General features: G+C 43.9%; 1 protein-coding gene across 12 annotated transcripts in view; it reads left to right on the plus strand.

Moving 5' to 3' along the window:
- The first annotated feature begins 651 nt into the window (after positions 1 to 651).
- ptprdb (protein tyrosine phosphatase receptor type Db) overlaps positions 652 to 27,001 on the plus strand; it is a 190,703-nt gene continuing 164,353 nt past the window's right edge. For all 12 annotated transcript variants that reach the window (XM_065959143.1, XM_065959148.1, XM_065959149.1 and 9 more), the window contains exons 1-2: positions 652 to 790; positions 1,011 to 1,120. The gene's annotated coding sequence lies outside the window, so the exon portion shown is untranslated. The remainder of the gene's footprint in view (positions 791 to 1,010; positions 1,121 to 27,001) is intronic.

A 27,001-nucleotide genomic window follows, 5' to 3' on the forward strand; every position in this document is an offset into this window, starting at 1 on the left:
AAATCTGCCGCAGTACATTTATAGAAATAGAGCAGGAACTCGGATTTGGGGGATTTTCGTCAAATTAATGTGTGAATGATAAACACTGTGAGTGCTGGGTGTCTCTGGGGGATTCCTCCAGCACCTGAGGTAAATCTGGATGTGAGCCAAAAAAAAATCCCAGGTCAGCTCTTGAAAGCATCTTTGAGGAATACTTTGCAGAGAATGAAGGAAGGGTGCAGTTTGAAGTCTCTTCCTCTCCTTCGATCCTTTTTTTAAAAATTCAAATTATTTCATTAATCGTGTAAACAAGATGCGAACACTTCTTGTGTAAGACAACCAGGTTATTAGAGAGTTAGACAATCTTTCACCGTCACCTTTAACCCTAAACTGACCACCAGTATGACAGCATTTTAATCCTACACATGATGCATTTAAGTGCCTGTGCAGAAGAAGACTTCATGATGAGTTCATGTGCTGTGTTCACTGTTCAAATGTGGTTTGTGTTTCGTGTCTTTGACCTACTTGGAAAACTTTTATGAGGTGGTTTGTTTAATTCAATTCTCTGAATGTGTCTGCTGCACCTCTGATCTCTCTCTCTCTCTCTCTCTCTCTCTCTGTCTCTCTCTCTCCCTCTCCCTCTCTCTCTCTCTCTCTCTCTCTGTCTCTCTCTCCTCCGGAGCTTATCTCGGTGCGCATCGTCAGCATCAGTTTGAAGTCAAATCTGACAGCCTGCTTGCCTTGCCCGGTTCCTTTTTTCCCTTTTCCCGTCTCCTTCCCTCGCCGGTGGTCATCCCGTCTCGTTTAAGAGGTACGGACCCGGATTAGCGGGATAATCGTGTGTAATTATTGATTTACTTTTTTGGGGGGTGGGTGGGTCGGGGAGAGAGAGAGGGGAGGGAGAAAGGGGGGGGGGAGAAGGTTGACCTCGATTGCACGCCCGGGATGAGAGCGTCTTCTCTCGGCTCCATCATCAGTGTGGTCTCCTCCTCACGCTCTTTTGTCTCCTTCCTTCCTTTCCTTCCTTGCAGTTGTGTCGGGACTGTGGGAGAGCGCGTTTGGCTTCAACTTGGGGTTGAAGAAAGACAAGAGGAAACTCCTCGGGATTCTCCATACACCGAGCTCTCATCCGGATATTCTGGTGAGCAACACTTCACTTTTTTGGCGAAATAGTTGCTTACATTATCACCCGTGCAAAAAAAAAAAGAAAAAAAAAAACACGTCAAAGTGCTCCTCGTGCTTTGTTTTGAGACGGGTCTGTGTCAATAATCCGGGTACTTGTGTCTTCTTAAAACATTGAAAGCAGCATTTCACGATTGTTGTGTCGCGCTTGAAGCTTAAAAAAAAAAAAAAAAGGAGCGCATGCACGGCACATTTTGTGTGTGTGTGTGTGTGTGTGTGTGTGTGTGTGTAGTGTGTGTAGTGTGTGTGTTTACCCCGTGGCAAGCGAAGTTGTCCCTCATTATGCATGGGAATTAAGCGTGTCCATTTGTGACTATTACCAGTCAGTATTCCTCTCACGCAGAGGTGAGCAGGAGAGTAAAACACAGCCGGGCCGGGGTGAGGAAGGGGAAGAGTGGGGTGTGGGGGGGGGGTGGTGGGGGTGTGGAGGGGTGGGATGGAGATTAGGTGAGAGTGAGTGTGAGTGTGAGAAGAAAGAAACATTTTAAGGGATCCCTCAGGGAAGCACCGCTTTCTTTCCCCCTTTTTTATGAGAGGGATTTTTTTATTAGCCTTTTATTTCTTACAATGATGACATTGGCTGATATTGTTGTAAAGCCTCTATTTAATATGCTTTCATTGTCTGCGCTATTACTCCCCATTATATACAGAGTGACATCCTACAGTGCTGCTGGCTGTGCTGTAGGCAGAAATCTATGGGGCCATTTGCTTCTTTTTTATTGTCCTGTTTATCAATTAAGCCTGTCTATAATGGAGATCTCACACTTCCTCCAACATAAAACATTACTCTCCCACACACCATCCGCTAGCATCTCACCTCCCACATAGCCAAACTTGCTGGCCACAGCCGATTATCTGGTTATGTGCCACCATTTGCGCTAATAGAGAGCCCCTACTTAATGTAATGACATCTCGATCCGTCAAGCCCGGGCACGAGCGAGGGCCCGCTTAAAGGCTCATAAGCGGTGTCATAAGGTGCAGATTGAGAAGCCGTAAAAGACACAGAGGACATGACAAAGTGCCCGTGGAGGTTGTTGGGAGTAGTTTGCTGATGTGTTTTATTGTCCATGTTCAGTGTGGGGCTGTCACTGTGGAGCCAGGACTTTCTGTGTGTGTGTGTGTGTGTGTGTACCTAAGTGAAAAGTGTGTGTCCCAGCTTTGCTCAGTCATGTGTATGCAAGGAAAGAAGAAGTGAGCAAAAAGAAAAGAGGGACAGGGAGAAGGGACAGAGAGAGATTATGCTAACTCAAAGTACTGGAGGAAGAGAAAAACCCATGTAAGCAGTTTTTTCTTTAGCATATATATTTATATATTTAGCTGTCAGAGCCTTCAGTGATACACAGTTGGTTCTTCTGGATTTGACATGCTTGTCACCAACATGGGGGTTTATATAAAAGAGGCCCAAAGCTTATTTTTAGCTTAGCTGTACAGAAAACAAGAGGAGACTTAAAGAGGATTGACCGAAACAAGCCCACCGACCAAAGCGCAGGTAAATAGTGGCGAGAATCGCAGGGTGAGTGGTGACGCGATAAGCGATAGGAGGTCGCACCATAACGATAAAATATCACTAGTCTGTGATCATCCACATGTTCAAAATCTGATAAACTGAAGAATATAAAATGTAGCGTTGCATTCATCTCTTATCGTGCATTTTCACAGTGAACAGACTTTTTCCTGTTGTCATCTTCTTCCTCGTCATTGGTCGAGCAACTTCCAAAATGAACGCCACTGTGACGAGTCATGAAGCTGTAACGATGTGAGACAAACTGCCAGATTGGATCTGATTGGATCCCCCTTTCTTTGAACAACTGAGATGCTGATATTTGGCACAAGCGAAATGATTGAGTGAGGGCGCAGTATATCCCTGTGTCAATATTTTTTCCCACCCCTAAGATTAGAGTTTGCCTATAACTCAGGAAACATGCCGGGGCGTTTCCAGGTGCTCGATGCCTGCTTTAATCTTTAATACCACCAATAACAACAAAGTCTGAGGCTCCTAATATTGGTAATTCCTAATTTACCCAGTGAAGAGAACATGGTGCTATATGCAGAATAATTGAATGAAATATTTTCATCAACATTTTGTGAGCTGATGCCTGAACTGTAGCTACTGGAAACAATAAGTGACATCTACAAATTTTGAAAGTTTCCTTGACCCTTGTTGTTTCCCTCAAGTTAGCAGCATCCCTTTCTAAATCCTCAGGTTAACTAGATAGCCTGTACGTCTTGTTTCCAGTACAAGTGTTCATTGACAAGGATAAATGTATTCCATTAAAATGCAGGCACATTCCTGCACGCTTTCTAAATTGCTCAAATACGTTTGCAACATTTCAGTAGATTGTGTCGGATCGACTAAAAAAAGAGCGGTGGGAAAAAAAAAGAAGGATCAATGCATCCACATTTTTCACGACCTTAGTTCAAACGGGCTCGCAGTACCTTCTGTGGCACTTCAATGCAGCACGCTGTCTTTGGTTGTTCTTGCGCACCTCAATCTTCTTTGTGAGACCTTTTAGAGCTAAGCATTGCAGTTTTATGTTTGTTGTTTTGTTTTGTATTTTTAAAAAAACTCACAGGAAGGCTAGAAAAAGAGCAGAACAGTGGAGACTGAGATGGTGCTCCTTTTAGGCCCCCCCTCCCCCCCCCCCCAGAGACGATACTCTGGACGAGCCCCTGCTAACAGAACAGAAAGCAGCTGGGCAGAAATTTCAGGTCCGCTGAGTTTTGTCGGCGCTGATTTTTTTTTTTTTACAGGGAAAAAAAGATGATGCACTATACGGCTGGGCTGCATGTGGATATGAAATAATGGAAAGTTGTGTTTATTTATCTCGGCTCGGTAATAACAAATCAAAGGAAATGTATTTCTGTGACAGAGTGCCCTACATGTCATCGCTCCTCGATTTCCTTTTCAATGCTCTTATCTGAGGAGTTCTGCATGTCTCAGTGGAAAACACAGCAAAAGGAAATCACACCACAAAAGCAGCAGTTTACCCCGGTCTACCCGTGTCAGGTGAGCTGATGAGGACGATGATGATGATGATGACCGTGCTCCCCGCTCCTCTTAATGCCGACGATCTGATTACCACTGATGCTGCTAATGAAGGAGGCAGGTCGCTGCATTACATCATACTTAGTGTGGTATTACAGCGCTGCAGTCAGGAGTAGTGCGCTCTGATTCTGACACCAGAACAAGATCAAACAAAGACTTGATTTCCCAGAATGCTCTTCACTGTGAGAGCTGTGTGTGAGAGCGGAGGCAAACTCTGGGTTAAAGGTTTTTTTTTTGTTTTTTTTTAAAGAAGCAGACAAGTTGAGTGTCGTTTGACAGCATGAAAGAATGGATCTTCTTGTATTTGGTGTGAAGATGGTGGGCTGGCAGCTTCAGCGCAGTCTTAAGAACATGACAGTCCGTGCAAAATGGTAGCGGCGTACAAAGCCAATCCTGTTTTTTTTTTTTTTTTCCAGTGACAGATTGCGTGCTTGTGTGTGTGTGTGTGTGTGTGTGTGTGTGTGTGTGTGTGTGTGTGTGTGTGTGTGTGTGTGTGTGTGTGTTGTTTTTTCTTCTTCTTCTTTCCTCCGGTTGTTGTTTGTTCTCTCAGACGCACACTCGCTAAATCACACATAACAAGCACATACGCACGCCGATGCACTTACGCACGGTATCTCATTTTTAAACTTGACAAACGAAGCAATTTCGACGCATTCTTAAAAAAAAACCTCAGAAACACGTTGATGCAAGCCCGCGGTCACACTTTGCCTACACACACTGAGGTAAAAAAAAAACAAAAACAAAAAAAAAAAACCTTATTGTGTCTCGGACGTACACCCGCCCATGCTGTCATACAGTAACCGGCCTTGGGCTTTTTAAAAATATCCGAGCGCACACACACACACACACACACACACACACACACACACACACACACACACACACACGCAGACACAGTTGTAGCAGGGACAGCCCTGGCGTCGCTGGCACACAACCAAAGAGTTTGCGATAACGAGGTTGAAGTTAGTTAGGATTTTTTAGCTGCGCCTCAACCTCCTAACACCCTTTCTAAATCTGATTGATCCCAAAATGAGATGTTTTTCCAAGAGAGGGAGATGAAAACACACTCTCTCTCTCTCTCTCTCTCCCTCCCTTCTTTCACTGCCAAATACAGTTGAGCTCACCCCCTCCGCCCCTCCTCTTTCTATTACTCTCATACTCTCACACACTATCTGTTTCACACCCCGTCCCTCCCTCCCGTTCTCTCACATCTCTCTCTCTCTCTCTCTCTCCTCTCCTTCCCCTGACACCTCGATGTGTTTCTCTTTAATTGAGATGCATTTCAATGTGGTGCAAATTAGCTTTCCACAGCTCCAGTCTAAACTTGCAACCTGTGCGCATGTTTTAGTGTGTGTGTGTGTGTGTGTGTTCCCATGCATGCATGTGTGCATGTGTAATCTATATGTGTGCGTGTGAAAATAATTCCCACAGTTGAAAGCGCTACCTTCCTTCCTGCTCGTTTTCCTCCCCGACCCGTCTTCTGATGCCTCTCCCTCCCTCCCTCTCTCTCTCTCCCACAAACTTACTCTTTTAGCACAGCATTAATTACGTTCACTTGGTTTGGACCGCTTCACGTTGTGGGTCTCTGCTGGAGGAATTTATGTACCTCCCCGTTCTCTTGGGGTTTGAATTCTAATCTGTACCTCTGAGGGATGACAGTACGTGGCAGCTCATTAGGTAGTGGGCCGGAAAAGTGCGGTTGGGGGGGGGGGGGGGGGGTGGGGGGGGGTTATAATGACAGGTTTCAGTTATGCAATGCTTGTCCTTTTCAGCTGATCTGATCTGGAGCTGTTGAGCTGGGGGAAAAGGCTGGCAGGTGATATCCTGTGCATCTCTCAGGGGGGAGGGCACCAGTGTAGAGGAGGCTGGGCTGTACTTCTCATGACCTTTCTGAAATCCATGTGAAATTAAAACTATGATTTCAACATCCTCAATCCTTTATTTCAGCTGAAAGCTAAGATCTGTCTTTGATTGAAGCACGTGATGTTTATCAATGATGTCATCGCACTACTTTACTTTGTGGGCGACGGAGGAGCTCCTCTCTGCACGATCAAGTTAAAAATAACCTCAAATCAAAACTCCAGCGCACAGTCTGGGCATAAATTCACATAACTTTTAGGATGTGCAGATTTCAAGGTTATGAAGAATTTCAAAATGCTCAAGGAATGACATCACCGCCATGAGCAGAATAACAACATACTGTATGATCTCTCTATGCAGATCACATGATTAAAAAGGCCTTCACACTCTGATCATTTTTTCTCAAATATTTTATGAAATTGCACTCAGCAAGGTTGTCAAAATGTTCGAAACTTTGATATATATAGAGAGCAGTGTCAACATTTCGGTATTGAAATGTTGCCACTGTATTTGTTCAATTCACAAAGTGTGCAGAAGTTCACCTTCAATTTCTGGTCATCAAAAACAAGATTGCTCTACATTGGGTGCTTATGACTTCTATTTGTGTTGCCGTGGTGTCGAAACAGACATCAAATCTTTCAGATTTTTTCAGGTATCATATCATAATTTAGAATTCTAGTCTCATGACAACCCTAGTTCTGAGTTCAAATAACTTCTGGTGTGGTAGGAAATATGCACTTATTTTATTTAAGGTTTATTTTGGGTTTTATCCCAGTTTTTTTATTTAGAGACAAGACAGTAGATAGAGTCAGAATTCGGGGAGAGAGAAAGAGAGAGAGGGGAAAGGAGCCACAGGTCAGATTCAAACCTGGGCCGCCCGCTTGGAGGACAATGGCCTCCGTACGTGAGGCGCACACTAACAACGAGGCTACCAGCAGCCCCGTTAGGAAATATTTAGTTTATGTTTTACATCAGAATGTTTTTGATAAAGTCAAGATGAGTCAAAATGAATTGATATAGCACATTTAAAAAACGACCACAGAGGACCAAAAAGTTGTACAAACACAATGATAGAGAACAGTTATGACTCAAATGAACAGTACAACACAATAAATTAGACCATAAGAGAGTTGCATAATAAAATGCTCAACTGGAATGAAAGACCATCACAAACAGATCGATCTAAAGCAGTGGTTCCAAACTGGTGGGTCGGGACCCAACAGTTGGTCTTGGAGTCGTTTTCAGTGGGTCGTGAAAGTGTGCCTGAATAAAAAGCGTCAAAAAGACAAAAAAAAGAAAAAGAAACACTTTAAAACATGTTTGTTTTGTTTCATTTCTTTGTTCTGTCAAATGTTTTCATAAAACAAATCTCATCGGTTGAAAAATATCCAAAATTTGGCCGCCGATTTCTCACTATCAGGACTGGAGGTCCTGAGGCTAGACCAGTTGAGAACCGCTGATCTAAAGCAAAATGTAGACTATATTCCACGGACAAGGAGAAGCTATTGAAACATCATAAATCAGCATCAGTTCATTTAGCAAGTTCTGATTTAGACATTTGTAACATGTTTGAATTCCTTAGTTAGGACTCAAATTTAATTGTTATTAGTGTAATGACCAAGCGACAACCTTCAGTGTTGAAAAATGAAGCTAATGGGGAAGTGCAAAATCCTGCAGTTCATCAAGTGTCCACTTGAGGCTGGGAACACAGGGAGTCACATACACACAACAGACAAAAGGTCATTTTTACAGCATAAATCAACATGTTTACAGCCTGCTACAAAAAAACTAAATCGGTCTGATTAGTTATTGTCTTCATTGGCATTGATTTTTCTTAAACGGCTCTGTTTTGATTTTAAAAAACGATACATGCCATCCATAGTTAGGCTCGTAGCTGACATGATTGACAGGTGGGTTGAGACAGGATTTCCAGCATGGTGGCTGCTGCTGATGAGCCTCCAGAGCCTTCTGCAGGAACCAGATGACGTCACTAAGGCTTCATCCTTTAATATTTACAGTCTGTGGTATCGACTCCAAAAGCTTTTAGCCTTAGTTGAACAGATTCCACGATGTGAAACATTTAAAGGTAGTCCATGAAATGACAACAAAAAGAGCATAAAATATGAATGTTTTGCCCTCGTTGACTCATTTTTATGACGATCGTTCGAAGGGTTAACTGCAAATTAAAATCAAAGAAAGTGTAGTCAGACACTTAAAATGAGGATGTCAGATGGGTTAGGAAGATAATAAAAAGAATCTACTACACAGCTTCAGTTTGCTCATTCAGACCTTTTCCTTATTCTTTATAAGAAATCGTCTTTTAACTTCTCAGGCAACAACAACAACAAAAAAAAGAAACTCTAAAGGAATAAATCGAGAGTTTTCTTTTCCTTCTGCTGAACGTTCCTCCATGTGAATCCTGTGAAACAGGGTTGAAAGCAGACTTATCTTGAAAGGGTCTCGTGGTAAAGACGTCAGTAACCGCTGAATTAGAGGGATCATCCGGCTTCGATATGGAGTTCTTTGGGGGGGGGGGGAATTCCCATCATAAGTGGCGTAACATTTATAAAGAGTTACATTTTCTCACATTTACTTCTTATAACAAAAATATCTTGAAGAGGGGACTTGAAGCAAGTTTTTTTTTTTTTCCTGTGATGTGTAGTTTGACCCAACAGTGTGACTTTGTGCGTACATGTGTTTGTGTGTGTGTGTGTGTGTGTGTGTGTGTGTGTGTGTGCACATACAGTTGAGAGAGCCGGAGGAGTCGTTAGGGAGAGTGATGCTGACAGTGGGGTGACCTTGGGGCTCCCAGTCTTCCTCCTGTCGATTGAAGGGGATGACTTAGTGCCTCCCAACCCACCCATGATGGCTCATTTATTATCATTAGGCACACAGTCAAAAGATGCTGCTCCAAAAAACAAGAGCTGTACGTCTGTGTGTGTGTGTGTGTGTGTGTGTGTGTGTGTGTGTGTGTCACTGAGAGTGAGTGACAACAGGACACAGACAGAAAAGGAAGTCTTATCTCTTATGATAAGTGCCGCACGTCTGAGCATATGTGTCTGTCAGCGCCGTGTTTGTCACCGCAGCACCTGCCTTTGTGTTCCGCTTTCTGAAGCGTGCGTTTATCCACGACTCGACTCCAAGACGCAGGCGGCCTGTCGCTGCACATCTGCCTGCTAAGGCTGCGCCCTTCCCTGCCTGCTTCAGCGCGCGGTATAAATAACGGCCCCCCGTGCCATAACCCTAACGCTACGTCACCTTCAGCCAGCACAGCCCAGCCCAGCGAGCGACATCGGTGGTATATACGCGCAGATCAGGGCGGCCTCTGTGCTATCGTTTCTCAGCGTGATGGATGGAGACTTCGGCGGGCCAGTCAATACCCAATCTGAGCCCCACTGTCCTGATTTAAGATACAGCTGCACCCAGGTGACACACTCAGAAGCACGCCACTTTAATCACTCTGAGCATCAACTCCGACGCTGCCAAGATTGTGTGTGTGTGTGTGTGTGTGTGTGTGTGTGTGTGTGTGTGTGTGTGTGGGGGTGGCTTACTGTGTGTGTTTCGGTGTGTGTGTGCTTGTGTTAGTGTCTCACTCAGTCAAGCACTGCTGTAATCACAGAGCGATCGGCGAGCGCCTGCTGCCTCTGACAGAGTTAACATTTCTTTAGAATGAAAGGGGGGGGGGGAGCACCATAAATAACATGAACACACCGGATTTATGGTGTGTGTGTGTGTATCCCCGAGCCCGAGCAGAAAACATACATGAAGAGGGAAGATGGAAGTACTAAGTTGCATTACTTCAGCAGTTTATAAACTGTAGAGAAGGTATTCCAAGTATCCCTCTTTTACCAGTATGGCTGAATGAAATGCATTTTATTATTTCCTGTTTTTTTGGCTTTTTATACCTTTAGTGTAGAGATATGACGGTAGATAGAGTTGGATAATCAGAGACAGTGGGGGGAGCCACATGCCAGACTCCCTCCCGGAGGACCACAGCCTCCATACACGGGGCGCGCGCGGCAGCCTGTGACACCCAATATAAAGGTGTTAGAGACTGGGGACCCCCATTGTCCCTGGAGGTGGTTAAAACATTCAACATTACACACAGCCACGCACACTTTAAGGCCTATCCAAACACTATTAGAACACCACACAACAGCCCAAACACATCATACTATTTTCACAATCATTGGAAAAATATGCAATTTTAAACCCAAGTTCCTTTTATAGTATTTGGTGTTTTTTTGGAAGGAGTCTTGCGACCCCCCCTAACAGTTTCTCGTGATCCCCCAGGGGGTCTCAAGACTCAACAAGTAAAAATCAAACAGTATTGAAACCTGTTTTGATACCATGCCAATACTGTAGACATTCAAGACCTAGTGTTAGGTATGTTGGGTAGTTTCTTGTTTTTAGTTACCAAAATTTGGAAAACTTGTAATGTATTCCCTGCACTCTGTCTGTTTGTAAGAGACATAAACGTCTTGAAGCTAAAAGGATTTGAACACCTCTTTTTCATGTATATGTAGGGTCTAGTTGGAGGTACGTGTGCTTCAGGTATGGGCTCGTTTCGTAACCATCATATCAAATAGGAATTAAGTTTTTATGAAGCCTTCAAGGTACAAGATGTAGAATTTTATTTGGATGTTTACATTCAAATATCTAACCTCTGTTATATATTTGTTGTTGAGTACTTACATTACCTTGAATATTTCCAACAGTTACCAAAGCCAGAGAAATCCGTAATGTTATAGTTGTAACGGGACGTGTCTTGTCGGGGCAGACATGGCAGATATGGCATGTTTATGGTTGCCATGGAAACACCGGAGGTTACATCAAAGACCGCTGCATAAGGACGCGTGAGCGGCTACTGAAAGCTGCCGTACTGTTGCTGCGTGTGCTGCTGTGATTAAATCGTCATGTAAATTATACTCGGATACATCAGCTCGTCGGTAAACGTATTCTCTTCCTCAGGTCGGTTTCACCCGTCCGTCTTTACGACGTTCAACTCAGAGTTCGCTTTCATCGGGGATGGGGGCGAGTAGCAGAGAGAATCACTCCCATATTTCCCCGCTAGCCTCGACGTCATCTTTTTGTTTTTGATGACGTTTGATTGAGAGCCCCCTGATGGTGGAATTTACATACTGCGCCTTTAACCCATTTCTCCAACAAAACATATGCACATTTTTTTTAAATGTTTTGCCAAATGACAATTTTATATTTAGGCTACTAGGCCATTTGATTAAGGCAAAAAAAAAAAGACTTCCTCGTTGTTTAAATATAAAAACGCTTAATGCAATGAATGCCATCATGAGTCAGCTTCAAGTGTGGATTTACATTTTCAACATTTAACCAGGATCATTGCCTTTCTCTTAAACATAATGCACTTGATCTTGTTTGCATAAAACAAACCTTATGAAAAAAAAATTACTCATGCTTTAGCTGCAAGGAGCGGATTTGGAGGCAGAATCGATGACATCATTAGAGTGTGAATGTTTTTTCAGACTGAACCATTTGCGTCTGCAGAGAACAGTGATCAGAAATGTAATCCGGCAGCTTCACTTTTCTCTGTACAAACATGTCGGCTGACGTACAGATGTGTCATCTTGATGTCACTTGAAACCAGACATGATGAGACACTTGAGTATGTCCAAATTGGATTGGATGCAAATGTTCACTTCCCCCCCAAAAAAAAATGTTCCTTATGGAAAGGTGGAATCGCCACAATACTTTCTGAGTGAAAAGGTTGGGCAACTCACATCCAGCCTCCTCACCGTCGAACACGCTGCCTGCTGGTTTCAGTTCATGAGCGCATCATGCTGCAGAAGACGCTCCGGCACGTTCAGTAATCAAGGCAAGATTGTGTTTGTATGAGTGAGCGTCTGGATATCGCTGCTTTATCAGAGAGTAATCTGTTTGCATTGCTCCAAATTGTTCCCTCTTGACATGTCATCACTCACATACATGCGCAAACACATACTTACTTGTGTACACAGACACACACGCGCGCATCCACAGCCCCCCCCCCCCCCCCTCCCCTCCCCTCCCCTCCGCTTTGGCTGTTAGTCTAATTTATGAGGTGCCGTTAATTTGGCCTAAACGCTCGTTGCGAGACCTCCCTCCTCTCTCATCCCTTCATCTCTGCATCCCTCCTTCTCGTCCTCCTCCTCATCAGTCACTCGGCAGAGTAAATCAGAGGGGTGGTATTGCACAGCAGGCAATACATAGACTGGACACCTTGACTAATATACCGCTGTCCCTCTCTCTCCCTCCTTCTCCTGCTGTCTGTCTAACTCTCGCACTGCCCCCCTCCCCTCCCCTCCCCCTCCTCTCTCTCTCTCTCGCTAAATCAAATTTGGCTCCTCTTCCCTCCTCTGTTCCTCTTTTAGTTGCTTCTTCCTCACTCCTAACTACACTTCTCTTCCCCCTCTACCTTTCCTCTGCGCTCTCTCTCTCTCTCTCTCTCTCTCTCCGCTCTTCCTTCCACCCACTGTCTCCATACTTCTGTCCTGCACTCTCTCCGTCTTCACTCCCTTACCTTGCCTCGCTCCTCCTTGCCTCCTCCCCCATCCTCCTGTTCTCATGTTAGGTGTAAATTTAGAACAGAAGGCATGAGGGGATGCTTTGTGTGTGTGTGTGTGTGTGTGTGTGTGTGTGTGTGTGTGTGTGTGTGTGTGTGTGTGTGTGTGTGTGTGTGTGTGTGTGTGAGAAAGACAAACTCCACATGAAAGCTTCTCAGAGTCCCCGTACAGCGCTCAGATGGGGCTGATTAAAAACCTAAAGCCTTGGTTTTTCATCCACATTTAGGCTTCATATAAAAAATCAGATACAGTAGACACACACACATACACATGCACACAATAACACACACACGCACACGCTCACGCACACAATAACACACACACGCACACACACACACATTAGCAGCCTCATTATCTGCCTTTTATTTCGCTCTTTTTGCTCCGATCTTCTCTCAGTCATTTTCTCTCTCTCCCTCTTTAAAGTGACGGTCTTGGAGGTTGATTCTTCCCGATACAGCGGAAGTGAACCTGAAACAACATTTGAGACTCCCCCCGTCGCTTTATGCCACAGTGTCCTCTCTAATTCCATGACATGGCGCACACTCGGGAGTTAGCCTGCGCTGCACCTACTGTCCTGCACACCTATACATCACTGTCCATCTCTGCGTCTCTCTTGCTGCCCCCTCCACTCCCCCCCCCCCCCCATCTTTCTCTCTCAATCTTTCTGTGCTTCATGTCTATTTATTTTCCTCCTTTTTGCCTCTCGTTCCTCATCTTTCACAGCATCCCTTCCCTCTCCGGCACAACCTGTCTCCCGACTTTTCTCTGTCCCTTCCCCTCCCTCCCTCCCTCCCTCCATTCTTCAAATTCCCACAGCACAAAGGGCTTAGCTACTTCTCGATAAATGTATCAACATCTAGCCTCCTGTTCTCTGGATCTAGCTGTATTCTCTCTCTCCCCCCCCCCCCCCTGTCACTTCTCCCTCGGCGGGCTTCCTCCTGGCGGCACACTTCCAGTCACAAGATAAAGCATGCTACCTCTGCCTTATCCCTCTGTGTATTATATAAAGCCACCATGCTATCATTAAGCCAGAACAATTTAAAACAGCGCCTCATGCTATATAAAGATCAGACCGTCTTTGGAGCAAAGAATTCACTTAATTAGAACAGAAAAGAACCAGACAGAAATGGGATTTTTCAGGATGAAATCCATTTCAGAGTATAGACTGTGTATGAGCCAGCTCTTCTTTCTGTATATAGACATTTTGACACACTTACCTTTGATTTGACGGGAACCATGCAGGCAGCTACACCTCTATTGCAACAGACACAGCTTACAGCTCGTTGTAATGTTGGCTCTGAGGGGAGACGGCCTCCAGCAACGCTCGGCATGACGATGCATAATGAAATTACATCAGCAGCGATTTGTACTGAATTATAAGATTTTTGCAAAAAAAAAAAAAAATGCATCATTAATGTATTCAAATTTAAAAGCACACTACAAATAGAACAAAAAAGAAACTTCCCCCCTGAAATGGGTAGTCGGAAGCATAGTTTGAATCCGACACGTTCACAGGAAGAGAGAGGATTTTTCCAAATCTTATTGAACACTTTTCTTTTAAAATACAGCACCGCCGATGTCATCGGCTGCAGCTGTGAAGTGTTGAACTGAAAACTGAATTCAATATTAAGGCTGCACTAAATCGAAAAAAAGGAGCAAACTTTGTAAAAAAAAAATCAAATTCAACACAGCCGGTCCTTTCAGTGGAGGCTCTCGTTGACCTTGAAACATCACGACAGGGATGATAAAACATTTCGCTGCTTGACGAGAACTTCATGTACTGAGCAGAATTCTCATATCTGTGTGAGACATGGATGAAATCCTGTCACACATCAGTCCACTGACAGAAACATAGTTGTTTTAGTGACTCTCTCGCTCTCAAACCCATTCATTGTCTTTGTGTTGTCCAACATGAGAGCGTATCCGCACCCTTGTTGTCCATGCGCGCTGCATGGTTGAACATTTTTAAACTTGGCCGCAGCGCTCCATGACATCACCCAAGCAATCCTGTTAACATTCCAGTAGTTGTTAACAAGCAGAAGCTAGAAAAGTCTTATTTGTCTTTACACGTTAGCTTATCTAAACCTCTGGAACATCCACACAGGTGTTCATGATTGAGGAAAATGTGGGTGCGGTCGAGTTTGTTTGATTGACAGCTCCACCTCCCTGTTCATTCTGAAGAAACAGTTTGGGAAGGAGGACTTGATGACATGTTTGTCGGAGCTCAGAAGTTATGACATCATAAATTCTCACGCTGATAGAAACTCTGGATTTACTTATCAGGTTGATAAACCAGATGTCATGTGACCGCTGATTGGATCTCTGATGGCAGGGTTAGTGAAGCCAGGTAACCACGATACCCTGTATGTTTTTTTCGGTGGGGCTTTTTATGCCTTTATTTAGAGATAGGACAAACATTGGGGAGAGAGAGAGAGAGAGAGAGAGAGAGAGAGAGAGAGAGAGAGAGTGGTTAATGACATGCAGGAAAGGAGCCACAGGTTGGATTTGAACCTGGGTTGCTCACTCTGAGGACTACAGCCTCTGTACATGGGGCGTGCACACTACCCACTAGGCTACCGGCGCCCTAACCCTGGGTATGTTTCTCTCACTTTGTTGCGCTGGCCTTTTGCTCTAATCAGCCAGAATTATGAAAAACACCTGTGTGGGTGTACCGAGGCTTTAAAGTCTGCTTTAAGCATTTAAGGAGTACCGTCTAAAAACGACAAACCAACCAAGTGACTAGAATATTCTTTTTAATTACAGCTTTAAAACACTCAGGGGTTAATTTTTAGAATAACATGCAAAAACGATCTAACACATTAAAACATTCACACTTTTTTACAAAAATAGTCGGAAGTTTTATATCGCATGTTTTTTTTCAAGCTTCAGGAATAAGTTTCAGTGGGAGCACTTGTCTTGTTTGGTGTATGATACATCGTCGCCCCTTACGTCTGACTTGTGTAATCTAATTCAGCAGTAAATAGATTCGGGTCATGTTCTTTGGGATCAGCAGCATAAATCAGGAGCTATCAGCTGCCGGCGACGCTGGCAGCCAAATAACAACAGTCAGGTAAATGCAGGATGATGCATTATTATGATAGGACGACATTTTTTTCTCTCTTTATCCTTACTTGATTTTTGCGATCACTTCACACATATATTGTGCTCAAGTGACTAGCATTCACCACAAGTATTTTAAAAGTGTTAATATATAGTGTTACTGTAAAGTTAAAGCACACAGATCCCCACACACACCAGGGTTCAACACTTTCAATTAATAATCAGAAGTCATTGACAGAAGTGGAAGTCGCAAAGCAAGTATGGACTGGTTGCATTTTCCAGTGTGAATCCATTATGTGTGTGTGTGTGTGTGTGTGTGTGTGTGTGTGTGTGTGTGTGTGTGTGTGTGTGTGTGTGTGTGTGTGTGTGTGTGTGTGAGTATCCCTGTGAGATCTCCGGGAGGCAGGCCAAGTGTCTCTGGCTGAGCCATCTCCATTCGCTGTGTGTGTGTGTGTGTGTGTGTGTGTGTGTGTGTGTGTGTGTGTGTGTGTGTGTGTGTGTGTGTGTGTGTGTGTGTGTGTGTGTGTGTGTGTCTGTGCAGTCAGCCACACACAAGACAGATAGAAGCACCAGTCTGCTCAGCCCTCCAGTCGCACCAATGTAATCAGACCTCAGCAGCCATAAAGCACCGACTATGGACATTCTGCCCGGCCCGCTGTCACACACACACACACACACACACACTTACAGATACACACACTCACAGACACGGAAACACACACACACACGGAAACACAATACTACATACTCAGATACACGAGTGAATTCCAATGTAGACTCGTGCACGAGTGCAGATTTGCAAGCCTGGACACAAGCTGTAAACACACAAATGTGAAAAAATAACTACTGTTGCATTTGCTCCAGATATCCACACACTCTGACACGTATAGTCACACACACACACACACACACACACACACACACACACATACACACACAGCTTAAAATGAGGCAGTGCTCATTGGTGGTGGTCCTCCATAAGTTGAGGCTCTCTGCCCGAGGAGCTTAGCCCAACATGTAGCAGTCTGCTGGGGGAAGGAAGGATGTCTTCAGGCCCGGGGGGGATCTTCATCATGTTGCTCATCCTGCCAGCAACCATTACACATGTGTGAGTGAGTGTGTGTGTGTGTGTGTGTGTGTGTGTGTGTGTGCATAGTGTGTGTGAGTTATGTGAACGCTTGTGTCTTTATCCCCCTCCCCTCCCCTCCCCTCCATCACTCTTTTAGCACCTCCATCAGTGTCTGTTTTCACCCCTCACCAGCGTCTCGGGCCATTTTGTGTTCTGTTTGTCTTTTTTGTTATCTTTTGTTCTCGTCCTCAACACGGCAACACTCAACGTCTCCCTCTGTTCTCCCCTCTCTCTATCGCGCGCTCTCTCTCTCTCTCTCTCTCTCTCTCTCTCTTCCTCTTTCTCCCCGGCTTTGTGGTGTGAACGATGGTGGATGACTGTGCTTTAGGAGATTTACTGCTGGATCCCGTCTCTGTCAGGTGTCGAGACGAAAGAAAAAGAAGAAGGAAAAAAAAAAAAAGAGGCGATGAAGAGAGAGAGAGAGAGAGAGAGAGAGAGAGAGGGAGGGAGCAGCAGATGGAAGATAGAGCGGTACACAGGGAGATGAGGAAGGGAGAGGGAAGGGAATCAGAGGATGAGGGCGAAGAAAGGGATGAGAAAGAGAGGGGCTTATGCGCGCGGAGAGAACAGAAGAAGAAGAAAAATGTGAACAGATTGTAGAATAGAAAAAGAGGCTACACTATGGTTTTTTAAAACAGTCTCTGAATATAGTTTGAGAGAATGAGCCTCCGTCTCCCTCTCGCCTTAATGTGAAAAACACACAGTCAGACACTTACAGGCACAAGAAGCAAATGAGTTCAGGCTGTCAAGTTTCAGGTGCATCAAACTTAACACGAGCCAATTTGTGTTTCTTGGTAAACGCAAAGATTTGTCGATCTTGATTAAAACCAACACTCTGAGAAGCGGAGGATAGCGCTGTTGTGTTTTTGTGTGTGTGTGTGTGTGTGTGTGTGTGTGTGTGTGTGAGTGAGGGGGTTAAAGTTGCAGCTGGAGGGTCACTGAGAGTGTGTTTAACCCACTAATAGATCATCCGCACTCTTTAATGGCCCCCAAGAGGAAACACACACGTTCATCTTCAAAGGGCCGGGGCTGGCTCCCGTTTGACAGCAGCGAGCTGAACGTATACGTACACAGATGGACGTGGCGATCTTACTATCTCTGTGAGGACCATCTATTTCTTTCTGTCATGCCACCATTATTACTCACCAGGAGGAGGTGGTCCATTTGGTCATTCAACAATAATGTGGAGTAGATTAGCAACCAATCTATTTTGGTTCACTACAGTTTGACAAACACAAATATATTTTTTTTAAAGGGGAAATGTGCATAAATGAGACCATGTATGAGGTAGAGAGGTGAAAAAAAATCTTTGACATCGGTGCTACATAGGAGCTGTGTTGACCCCTTTCTGCACAAAGGTTTTAAAATACTTCAACACCCAGAATGCACTGGGCTCGTTGCCTTCCAAAGCGACTCCCTGTTGGCTCGGTTTGACCACAGCTTCTGGTGGGTGATCAGATGTAAATATGTTTGTTCAAATGACACTTTAAAATGTGCTGCAGCATAACGACTCCACTTCAGTTTTTAATCGGGCAACAGTTTACCCGCAGCGGCACCGCCAGCTGTCCCCCTGGCTCGTGCCGGCTCGTCCCCTACTCTTCTCACCGGCTGGTGTTGCGTCACCCTTTGCTCCTCTTGCTCCTCTGCACGCGTTCATTCCTCTGCACTGTATTTTTTATTTAAAGGTTTATTTTAGAGATAGGTCAGTGGATTGAGTCAGACAAATGGGGGAACGAGAGAGAGAGAGAGAGAGAGAGAGAGTGGGGACTGACATGCGGCAAAGGAGCCACAGGTCGGATTTGAACTTGGGCCGTCCGCTTGCAGGACGATTGCCTCCGTACAGGTTGTCATGCCCAACCACTAGGCGACCAACGCCCCACCTTTGCCCTGTATTCTGACACGTTTAAGAAGCCTCGAATGTTGAATGACTCCAACATGAGAGAATTTAAACATTGTTCCTCCACAGGGAGAGGGGCCCGTTCATCTCCGCTTGCGGCTTTAATCACACTTGTTTCTTGTTTTTATTGCGGGGAGGGGGTTTCTGAAGTCAACAGCAGTTTGTCCACAGCTGTGTGGAGGAAGCTGTTTCTCAGTCAGTAAGAAACAGACTGTATGTATGACGAGTTACAAAGCATTATGTTTCTAGATGTAAGACATATTTTAGATTAGATCAATTCTGACTTGCACAATGTGCTTAATGCATGCACTCATATCGCAATAACAGTGACATGCAATGCAAATAATCATGCAGCCATACTTGTCTATATCCACAAAAATGTTTTTAAACTTTTCTACTATTGATGGTTTTTACATAAGTAGCGGTTTCCTTCATAGTGAGGACAGTGGTAACACAGGATGCTATATCGTTATTTAATGGTTTTCTACATAGATTAATGCTTCAAATAAGAAAAAAAAACCTGCTACAATTTACTTATGGAACAATAATATCTGAAAACGAAGTGGAATGAGTCATGCTGTAATTATGCTTTAAGACGTTCCCTGTAGGAAATGTAAGCACATGAATCTATATTAGCTGTGTTATGAAGACGCTGCTCATAAAGCGCCGCTGCTCCTCACCCTGGAAAGCCAAAAATAGCACTGCATCAAAGCACCGCAAGGGGCTGCGCTGATGTGGGCGTGTGGCTACAGGTACCGGGCGATGGTAGATGAGATATAAAAACCAGGAAGTCCAGGCTGAAGTGTTATCGCACAACGACAACACAGCACAGCAAGTTTACAGCCCTTTGAGGAAGGATTTTACAACTCTTATCACATCAGCAGTAATTCGCTCGTCGGCCTAGATGTTCCTGGGATAAACAGTAGCATAAGAATGTTGTTCCATGGCACAAGCGAGAGGTTGGAGGTTTCACAGGAGAACGACAGAACACAACAGAACAGAGTCATCGGCGTATAAGAAGCACGCAGGCGACGTTAGTGTCTGTGGAAGAGACTTCTTCTTGTGACTTGATGTAGCCCTGCGATCACACCAGGATGCATGTTACTGTCAGGTCTGCACTCCTCGCGATAGCGGTCAGGTTCACACTCTGTTAGTCTGTCAGTGACACAAACGCTGGCAGCAGCGTCGGAACAAGCTGGACACCTCGTGCAAACAAAACATGGCTCGTGTTCAGAACGCTCCTGCTCATCATTCACACTTTATTTCCCCTGATGGAGAACGAGAATGTATACACAACAGGTTCATGTTCATCTGGGCAATAAAGAGTTGATACTATCAGTACGTGTTGAAGTATACACATGTAGGATTGAACTGGAGGATTGAGTTTAGCCAAACCAGTTTGAATTTCTTCCAATAAGAGTAATCTGCTGATCATATGGGTTCCCACTCCTGATACTGTTGGAATTAATTTTTTTAAGTTACACTCATTTATTTCAACTGCTTTAACTGCTTTTGCAATTTTGCAATGCTTTTTTACCCTAGCATAAAAAGTTCTGCTTTCTGTCTCTATTTATCTGGTGCAATAAAGAAATCGCATTCTTTAACAAGTACCACTAGCACATGCACAAAACTTTTGAAAATGTCCCACAAACATTTTGTGCTTGGTGAGATTTTTCAGCTCGACTTTATGCCAGCCCCCCTGGTAAAACGTTCCCCTAGTGTGAACACAGCAGGACATTTCACCCCCCCCCCCAAGAAATGACCATCTTCGTGCATGTAATGTTTTCTGCTCTCCAGTTTGTTCTTATCATTTTCTTGGTGCATCCTTTGACGTCATGTCTTTCCTCCAGACACCCCCCCTTCCCCCTTCTACCAAACTTGATGCTGTAGAAGACATGTGAGAATAAGCAGCTCAGGAAGAATTCAGGGGCATACTTTCTGGAGTTTTAAAATTAAAAATGTTCAGCAGGAATGCGTGTGGAAAGAGCTCCATATTCATCCCATAACTTTTTTATTTTTGTAAAGTAAACTTTGTTTTGTTCTTTACAATGTCGTGTTTTGGCTTCAAAGAAACATTTGATGATGCTGGACCAAATGCAGCTTAAAAACCCACAATCATTGATAAGACTCGCTCACACAGGAAATAAAAAAAGACACCTCGGTCTAAAACTGTTCAGGTTTTGTGTGCATGTCAACATACAGCGCTTACTTTAACTGAATCAACATGTTTTATTTCTCTTAAGATGCATACAGCTCATGTAATGTTATCAGAGAGTGCTTCGTCTCTGATTTGTTTTCCATACAACAAATCCCCCAAAACTCAAAAAGAAGTTTAATGCTCAAACTTTGTAAATGTGTGAGTAAGCATGAATGAGCACACCATGCTTTGTGAAGCAAACTAGAAACACCAAAGAAGGGAGACGTATTGGGAGAGAGAGCAGAACCAAGAATGGTTGGAGGCACCCATCTGCCAGAGAAAAAAAAAGAGGAGAGACGAGCTGAAAGACTGACAAAGAAGGCAAAAGAGAGAATCAGAAGGGGGGGCTGACAAACTGCGAACAGCATGTGGATGTACAGACTCTGTGCTGTGAGACGGACAAAAAGAAGGGCGGGGGGAGTGATGGAGCAGAGAGGGGAAACAGAGAGGAGACAGACAGGAAGAGGGAGTGAGAGACAGGCAGCTGAGAGAGTGACGGAGTGCCCTCCTGAGAGAGAGAGAGAGAGAGAGAGAGAGAGAGAGAGAGAGAGAGAGTGTGTGTGTGGGTGAGTGTGAGAGCAGCGCTGGCTAACTCGTCTGTCAATCTCGATCTGTGATTGACACCTCGGGGTCCGGCGCTCCTCTCTCAGCCCGCCGGCTCATCCTGTCAGGATGTAGGGCACAGGGTCACACACACACACACACACACACACACACAGAGACACACACACACACACATTCACAAACGTGTACAGAGAAGGTTATGTGCCTTTTAGTGCAAGCTCTGCGATGGACACACACACATCCTTACATGACAGAAAATACGGTGTCATTGTAAAACGTGCATATGTGTGTTGCTCTGGGTCAATCTACACACACACACACACACACACACACACACACACACACACACACACACACACACACACACACACACACACACACACACACACTAAAAACAGTCACTCACATGCAGGCTGGGTCCAGCAGAGGTGAGGTCTCCTGAGTGGTTCAGTCTTGCTGACTGGGTTTTAACCTTTGACATGTGACTTTTGACCTTTATACAGTCAGCAATACATCTTTTCACTGGACCTATCTTTCACATTTAACTGTCTTTATGTGTGTGTGTGTGTGTGTGTGTGTGTGTGTGTGTGTGTGTGTGTGCAATAGACTGTATATTCATGTCTTTTGTTTATGCACTACAGCCACTTTGTTATTTATATTACACGGTTTTGCTCATCCCTTACTCTCTCTCTTTCAAACGCACACAGTATCATAAACAACAGGAGGCATGATTCACCAAACGATTGCAGCACTTTAGCGCATATTAAACCTGCAAATAGGACAAAAAGACTATAGAGTCTATTTTACAAAAGCACACATGAAGGGTTGAACACCCATAGGGAAATGCATTGTAGAGTGTAGTGCGCTGTCTGTGCGTATTTTTTAAGAGCCATTATGCCTCCCTCTTGGGCAAACAAGGCTTCTTTCGATACAAATCAGCCTCTTTGCAAAAATGAGAGTTGGTGGTAACTGCGCCGCCGTATGTACAATGGATGACACCCTCAAACTTTCCACTGATCGGGTCAACAATTTCACCTTTGAATGACCCAAAACTAAACGATCTGTAAGTCTGTAAATATGACTTTTGTTATAATCAGGCGGATGAGAGTGTTTTATTTTATCTGGACAGTTTCCTCTTGCCTGCTTTTTCATTTATAAATTATGAAACTTGTGTCACATCTTTCAAATCTTGACTTCACAATAAACTTGGAAAAGGTGTCCCCTTCCCATCCAGCTCACCATCTGTAGCCTATGTGGACTGCATTGAGCTGCATTGAGCTGCATTGTGCGCTCACTTCTGGGCGCACAGTGCAGCTCACAGCAGAGAGGAGAGGGGCTGACAGTTCATCTTCACAATCGGACACAAACGAGAGCAAACTGCGCAAATAACTTTATGGGCTTTTTTTTTGCGCAATATGATTTGTGAATAGGACTGAAAGTGTGGCAGATAGCACCGGGAATTGACGTGTAATTCAATGAGCTATTAAGCAGCTGCACTCCAATGTTAGTGAATTGTCCCCACAGTGTATAAAAAAGCATAAGATTACAAAGGCTACACGTTTATATACTTATACACACACATTCATACACACACATTCACACAGAAATCGGACGAAACACAGTGTGAGTATATGTCGGTCTTGGCGCGCACGTGTGTGTGTGTGTGTTTGAAAATTACTGCATTAGCATAATTTAAATTCATGCTATAGAAGGAAGGATTTGTTGTTGCCGCTGTGCTGTGTGTGTACTTTTATACATGTTGTTTTATATTCAAATTTCACTGTTAACTCAAGGCCCACTTCTCTGCTTTTTCTTAAGAAGTCAGCTTCATCTATTTGTCATTTTAGGCAGTTTTCATTTTATTCAAAATAAGCCAGGTAGTTTGATTTTGAAACTCAAGAGACTTGTAAAAACACAAAAGTCTGAGTGCAATAACATGACGAGCAAAGAACAAGATAATGGAATCAGTCATACTGTGACATTGCGTTGTATTTGAATACCATTACTGTCACCTTGCGGGTAAATTGTGGACGACATTTCATATTATTTTTGTATGTGTCTTTGTTACAGTGTGAAAGTCAAGTAAAAATTATACTTTATGCAACTGTGAAAGACACGACAAGCCGAAGGGAAACTTGGTGCATAAAAAGAGGAGTTTGAGGCAGAGTGTCGTCTAATGAGTTTGGGAAAACATATGCATTTATAGTCATGGACATTTTTTAAAGTCCTTAACATTTGAAAGCAAAGTAAAAAGTACTCTCTTTAAAAGTCAAATATTATGCAAAATACCCTTTACCATTTTTTTCCAACATTAACATGTGTCCCTAGTCTGTCTACAAACCCCCCAATGTTGAGAAAAATCCATTCTCTCCGTCTTTTCCCTGCTCCACTTTTCAGAAAATGTGTGCTCAAACTGGCCGTTTGGAGATTTTCCCTTCATGACATCACAAAGGGCAGTAGCCCCTCCCCCAGGTGTGTGACACTCCCACAGCTAGGTGTTTGTTCTGCCCTCTGAGTCTGCCTTCTCACCGTAAACAATAGGGCATGGAGCGAGAAAGCCGAGCCACATCCCCTTCCAGAGAGGGGGCGTGGTCAGACACAGCTCATTTACATATTTAAAGGTGTAAACTGAAATAGAGGGGTTTATAGGCATGATCAAATACAGGATCAGAGTGGATTTAGAACAGGAAACTTCACAGACATGTTTTAGGAAACTCTAAAACTAGAATAATAATATGTGACCTTTAAGACAACAATAAGAGGAAATCAAGACTTCAGCCTTGTTAGCATGTCCATGTGTTTTTTATTCATATGCTACAAGATGTGAAAGGACAAAAATGAAGCAGTCAACAATCACAGCTGGGTTTCCCGCTTCAAAGCTGCAGAGTGCCAAGGACACTCTTTAGACAGGCATGGCTCCACAAGTCACATGTCTGCAGGAGCATCCTGGTGATACAGTGAAACATTAGACACTGTATTTCAAGTGCGGGGTTAAATGTTTAAAAATAAGGGGGCAAAAATAAATCTTGCAAAGGCCAAAACTGGGAACTTATTGTTCATTTAAGAAGGATTATAACTGTGGAGAATATGTGAAGTGTAACTTGCCCAGAAGTCGGGGATCACTGTGTGCTCGGTGAGATGTGCCATATTACCTCTACATATTGAAACAGGGAGATACGGAGGTGTGTCTGAAGATGAAAGAACCGGTGAATACGGCGAGCTTAATGAAGTGGCAAATGAAAATTCATTTGATTTAATGCTGTGTCCCCTGAATCATAATTTAACAGAAAGATTGTGGTCCTGACTTCGAGTTATTCATATGAAGAACGTCTCCTTTAATGGAAGACCTCTTTGATAATGTTTTTTGCTTTGACTGAATATCTCTTTAAAGAATAGGAGAGGAGGAGAAAAGCACCTTCACCCACGAGGATATGTCGCACTGGAATATAATGCACGTTTTTGGGGCGTCTCTCAGAGGGACAAGAGGTCTAAACTGTCTTCCTGCATGATGATTTCCTCTGCGCTCAGCAAGGTCTAAAAAAGTAAATTTTTCTGTGCAGTGCAGCCCACCTTCGATGGTCACTCATTGACTTTAATTGAGGAGTCTTTAAATCCACAAGCTTTATTTACTGATCAACATGTCAGTGTTATCTTTAAAAGCATGATTTTCACCTTATGAGGGAGAACAGATGTTTAAAAAGTTGTGCTGCCATGCCTGGTCTGCGTCGCTATGGATCCCCACAAGGTGCGGGCAAAAAATGACTGGAGGTGAATTGTAAAACATTTCAGGTTGTGTTCAGTGTGTGATGGTGAGGGCTGCACATTCAGTGATGATGGTGAGGGCTGCACATTCAGTGTGTGATGGTGAGGGCTGCACATTCAGTGATGATGGTGAGGGCTGCACATTCAGTGATGATGGTGAGGGCTGCACATTCAGTGATGATGGTGAGGGCTGCACATTCAGTGATGATGGTGAGGGCTGCACATTCAGTGTGTGATGGTGAGGGCTGCACATTCAGTGATGATGGTGAGGGCTGCACATTCAGTGATGATGGTGAGGGCTGCACATTCAGTGATGATGGTGAGGGCTGCACATTCAGTGATGATGGTGAGGGCTGCACATTCAGTGATGATGGCGAGTTTGTCAGCATTTTATACCGGTATATTGGTCTCAAGCATGTGAGATCTAATGAATATTTTGCTGTATGTGTGTGTGTGTTTCCTGGAGTGAAACTCTGTTACTGACATATTTAGGATTTTTTTTTTTTTTTTTCCTCAATAACAACTTTTTTTTAGATTAAAAAAAAAAGGTATAAAAAGTGCGTTCTATACACGGGATTGTCCAGAAACTTAAACCAGATACACTTCTCAGACTGTTTATTATGTAATGAGCCTCTGTACATGGGCAACACACACTAACCCTCTAGCAGTATCAGATTTTTTTTATCTTTCCCTAATATCGGTATCGGCCCAAAAAAATCCCATATTGGTCGGGCCCTGGTTACCAGTTACCGCGAGTAGTAGTGACGCAACAGTAGTGCATTATTAAGTAGTAGTAGACTCATTTTAATTGTAAGTTATTGGTTTTTCACTTCGACATCCAAACATAAAATACAGTGAGGTAGAAGGGGGGGAGGGGGGAGAGATTTAGAGGCGAGGATTGTTTGCATTAAATAATAGACACATTTATTTTTTCATGAACAGGGATGAGTTTTAATCAGTTCCCTTTGAATCCAGATATTCACCATCAAACTATATAAATACATGGAATGATAATTCAGATGCAGCTGTGATGACAGTTGTGAAATTACACAAGTGACACATTTTTTTTTTTAATCGCTGTTGCTTAACACCTGCATGAACAGGGGTGTGAAGATGACTGATCCGCTCAAGCAGGTTTCATTAATGGAAGGAGAAGCTCTGATACATGGTATATCTGTGCATATCACATGTGCAGGCACATACACGCTAATGAGAGGAAGTGTCCATCTGGCAGTCTCTGTGTGTGTGTGTGTGTGTGTGTGTGTGTGTGTGTGTGTGTGTGTGTGTGTGTGTGTGTGCACCAGCAGGGGTTTATGACTAATGGGGTCATTATTGATGCTGAGTCAGGATTACCGCTGATTGCTAAGGCTGGATACCGACCTAACGAGTATACAAGAAACACACATGTGCACGCTCTCTCTCTCCCTATCCCCGTCTATGTCTGTCTCTCTCTCTCTCTCTCTCTCTCTCTCTCTCTCTCTCTCTCTCTCTCTCTCAAACACACACACACACACATTTAATTTCTTTCAGGCTCTCATAGGTGCACTTATGCACATAAACCTCCAACCTCAGCTAATAAACGTACTCACCCAGACTTCCCTTCCACAACCTCTCTAGGCCTCCTTTGCTCTTTTACACACACGCACGCACGCACACGCACGCACACACACACACACACAGAAACACACACTTACTTACACTCACACACAATTACTGTCTACATCATGAGCTCTAAATATAGCCAGAC

The sequence above is a fragment of the Labrus bergylta genome, chromosome 1 (genome assembly GCF_963930695.1).
Source record: "Labrus bergylta chromosome 1, fLabBer1.1, whole genome shotgun sequence".
NCBI classification, from domain to species: Eukaryota; Metazoa; Chordata; class Actinopteri; order Labriformes; family Labridae; genus Labrus; species Labrus bergylta.